At 38.1% G+C, this 4,602-nt stretch overlaps 1 pseudogene across 1 annotated transcript; it reads right to left on the bottom strand.

The window, feature by feature from the left end:
- Positions 1–693: 693 nt before the first annotated feature.
- LOC308272140 (mitochondrial Rho GTPase 1-like) lies at positions 694–2,548 on the bottom strand (annotated as a pseudogene). The gene is made up of 2 exons: positions 1,825–2,548; positions 694–1,740 (listed from the first exon to the last, which is right to left on the bottom strand). The product of its transcript is annotated as a mitochondrial Rho GTPase 1-like (transcript).
- Positions 2,549–4,602: the final 2,054 nt, after the last annotated feature.

Below are 4,602 nucleotides of genomic sequence, written 5' to 3'. Positions count from 1 at the left end.
GATAATATCCAAATTGTCTTTCTCATTTGGTTGAAAGGGCTATAACATTTCACATACTGATAAAAGAAGCGACATAATCACAGGGGCAATGCCTCTGTCAATTGCTTTCACCACTCCTTACAGGAGCGCACACTCAGCTAGACCATTTCCTAAACTGCATGGTGGCTTAGAGGTTGGCCTACTGTAAGTGACCATAAGTGAACAAAAGTGTTTTTTGTTAGCTAATATAGACTTGCAAACTTTTAAAAATGAAGAGAAATAGCAAATTGTACCCCATGTACCCAAAGAACCCACAGGATTATTCTGAGTAAATGTGAAATAAATAAGCGATCCATGAGTAAATGCAATCTCTGGGCTGACTGAAATTTAGGTGAGTGAGCACTGGTAATATATGTAGAAACAGCATTTCTTGAACTCAGTTTGGGAGGCCATATCTTGCCTGAATATGTATGTTATTTACAAAATATTTCCTTTTGGCCTCTGAAATGTAGCCAGTTCAACTATTAAGCTGTTTTATTTCCATATGCTACTCAATACTGCATTTATTACTATCATTAAAATACTGTTATGCATGAATTACAAATATTAATAAGGTAACTCTGCAAGCATAAATATCTTATTTCTAGCAAAATTTAAAGCATTCAAAATGTACACAAAAGTGTCTGTTTTTTGTAGGGCCAGTATTTCTTTAGATCATCCCTGTTTCAATAATGCTTTATACCTAGCAAACCTCAAAACTGCAAAAACAGTAGCACCAAAATTTGAAGCCAAAACATAGAGCTCTTGAGGTCACCTTGTGTCACATGTGGGTATATGGTCATTGTTGTCAATTTAAAAGATATACTTACTAGGTGCACTACAAGTCTTGCAAGTAAAGGCTTGAATGGAGGTATTTTGTGTTTCCTGAAGAAATCAGAAGGTGAGATACTATAAACTTGTTTAACTTCATAGATGTCTGATTTTGCAGCTACAATTAAGCAAGGTATTCTGCTGTCCATAAAGTGTTGCTTAGAAATTCTGGCACAGTATTAAAAGGATTCAGGATTTGTGGCCATATACTAGGCACACAACATCACAAATGATCTCAGCCCCAGTTAGAAATTCCAATTCTGATTTATCAGGCAACAATCTGTCCATATACATAAACAGTGTTAATTGCATAGAAAGGTTTATGATCATCACAAATTTTCTTCTATCTCATTAAGTTTCTTCCAAGAAGAACCTAAAGAACTCCACTTTTCCCACAGTTTTTAATTCTGATTACATTATATCTGAACACAATTTTTGAGTCTTTTTTTTCTGCAGCTCTTTTTGTCTCTTGTTATTGTAATAGCTGAAGCTTGAGACTCATGTTCAGTCAATATGGAATAGCCTATGTAGCCCTAATACTCTAGGCACTGCTGTATATCTAGATAAGTTGTGAGTGCCCACTGGGAAAGGAATCCTGGTAGGTTATCCAGCCTCTTTCATTTATACAAACTGTGTTATTCACATTTAGACTCCAAGGTATGTAAGGAAAAACTTTAAATAGATCTTTAAGTTCATCAGGTGACAAAGCACAGTCTCTTTCCAAATCATGTTTGTCAAAGGTGCTTTGGAGAAACAAATATGCATGAGGTTTAATTCCGTAGTGCAATCAGAAGGTATTTTTAGCAAGGGGAATAAATATTTGGGTGTCAAATCCAGATTGTCATCATAGCAAAATCAAAGCACAGTTCATGTAGTTTTATGTCTCTTTCTCTGAATAAAAAGAGCTAAGTGAGTGATCTGTGTATGTATGCCTTTGCCATCTTGTACCCATTAAGATGTATGATGATACACCAATTTTTTAAGAAGTGTGTGTAAAAAGAGAAAATCCTTCAGTGTCAATCCATTATCAGCCACACCATTACTTATGTGTTTCCTGACTACATTCCTGGCATCTTTTAGAGCTTGGTGAGCTAATGGAGTATTGAAACAAATTCTCTGAACGAAGTTGAGTTTGGCATCATTGAGAGGACCATCGTTACCTTGATTAGATATTTTAAATATAGGGGTCAGGGCTTTAATAAAGGCCGGTTTCATTTCCTCCTCCTCTAGCCAGTACAGGGACCCTGTAGGATGAAAAACTGCTTTCTGTGCATAATAAAAGAGCTCTGATAATTTTCAGGTTCCTTGCTGAACACTCTACACAAGTTTCTATTTCTGTATACAGGTTCATAATAGAAAAGATGGTCACTATTACACTATATTCCACCAGATCAGATTTGTTCCCAACCAGTATCAAAGGCAGCCTGCTCTCTGTCTGTTATTTCATTATGAGAGGAACCCATCGACTTGTTACCTTATCAATATAATGTTTATTGTTAACAGCATAAACTACACAGATGACATTAGACTGTGATATTTCTTGATGAGGTTGCTCATCACTCTATTCTGCTTCTGAGTAATTTACCATGTGTGTTTGAAATCTCTCAGGGGTGACATCAGCCGGAATGGTGATTTCTTCTGCCCAAGAAGGAAAGTCTTCTGAAAATTCTTCACTGACCAGGGACATAAGCAGTGATGTCTTACCAATTCTAGTTTGTGATCAGGAAATTGCCAGGAGTTAAGCCATAGAGCCATAAGCCAGGGTACAGAGGAGAGGAGGCTGAGACCTCACACTCATAAATAACCCTCTCTTGATTTGCCACTGAATAGAAGGCAAGCTTACCCTCCTTGGAATCCAGCTTGGAAGAATTTAAGCTTTACCTTTTTAGATTCAAAGCCCCTGCTCTTCCAGTTATTTTACAGTTAATTATTCTCATTTATGCATACACTATACTTTCTTGGTAGGAGAATGGCTCCAGCTCGAGAAAAAATTATCTCAAGACATAAAACATGCATGCAATAGAACAGTGGTTCTCAATGGAGGCACAATTTTGATACTATCTGGAGACATTTCTGGTTGGGCCTGGGTGTAGTGCTATTGGCACCTAGTGGGTACATACCATGGATAGTATCTAACATTTTATTTTATTTTATTTTATTTTTTGGTGGTACTTGGGTTCCTGGAAGCCCTTCTACCTCCGGGCTACACTCCCAGAACTATTTTTTTTTTTTTTTTTTTTTAGTTTTTTATTTGGAAACAGGGTCTCTTAAGCCAGCGAGGCTGGCTCCGAACCAGCGCGATCCTCCTGTCTCCGTCTCCCAAGTGCGGGGTTTACAAGCGTGCGCCACCACGCCCGGCAGTATCTCACATTTTAAAGCACACGGCAAAGAATTATCTGGCCTTTCCTTAGCCTTACACCCTCTCAGACGCTGATGAACCCCAGTCCTAACCTCCTCTTCCCCTTCATACTGCTTCAGATTTTGAGAATTTAGAGATTGAATAACAAAAAAAGAAAAGGGAAGGGAAGAAAGAAATAATGGAGAGAAAAATAGAAATGGGAGAAGCTGACACAGGAGGACTACAGATTTGAGATCAGTCACAGTAACTTAGAGAGACCCTCCAGCAATGTAGTGAAACTCTTTCAAAATTAAAAATATAAAAAGGGCAAGGTATATATCTTAGAAATAGAATGCTTTTGGTTAAAGCTCTAGCACATGCATGTGTAAGCACACACACACACACACATACACATACACACACACTTAAATTTGGGCAGCTAAAAGAGAACTTGGGTGACCCTCACTCATATTCTTATTCTTTCCAGATTTCTCTCTTTTATCCTTCCTCTAGCTCTCCTCCAATTCCCCTCCTTCCTTTCTTTCAAAAGATAAAAACATGAAAAAAATGCTCTACCTCATTAGCAATCAAAAAGATGCAAATCAAAACTACACTGAGAGTCCATCTAACCCCAAGATGTCAAACAATAAGCCAGCTGGGCGTGGTGGCGCACCCTTGTAATCCCAGCATTCAGGAGGCTGAGACTGGAGGATCGTGGTTCTTGGACAGCCTCAGCTACTTAGGGAGGCCCTCCAGAATTTAGTAAGACCTTGTTTCAAAATAAAGAATACAAAAATAGGGCAGAGTGTAGCTCAGAGGTCAAATGTTCCTGGGTTCCATCCCCAGACCACCCCCACACACACAAAAAGAAAAACAAATTCTGGAGAGGATACTGGGAAATAGGAAGTCTCTATAGGACTGCAAATTTGTGCAGCCCCTATGGATATTAGTGTGGAGAGTTCTCAGAAAATTCGGAATGAGTCCACCATATAATCCAGCTATTTTAACATATGCATATTCATGTTTATAGTAGCACAATTCACAATAGCCAAATTATGAAACCAACATAGATGTCCATCAACAGATGAACAAATTACAAAATTATGGGATACACACATGATGGAATTCTACTTGGCAATAAAATAATTATGTCATCTGCAGGAAAATAGATGCACCTAAGGAACATTACGGTAATGTGATTAGCCAGTCACAGAAAGTGAATGGTCAATTTTTTTTCTCTCATATACAGAAACTATGTGGTAATTAGGACATGAAAGGAACTTCAGCTAGTGGAAGAGAAACTCCAGTGGGGCCAGGAAGATGGTCTAAAGAAAAGGAGAGGGATGATCAATGAAGGAATCACTTCCAATTACATTAAATACCTATGTGAGAATACCAATGTCAATCTCAATAAC

Source organism: Muscardinus avellanarius (assembly GCF_963383645.1).
Source record: "Muscardinus avellanarius genome assembly, chromosome: 13".
In the NCBI taxonomy this organism is placed as follows: Eukaryota; Metazoa; Chordata; class Mammalia; order Rodentia; family Gliridae; genus Muscardinus; species Muscardinus avellanarius.
The sequence above is the reverse complement of the archived record's forward strand: the minus strand, read 5'-3'. Positions and strand labels throughout refer to the sequence as shown.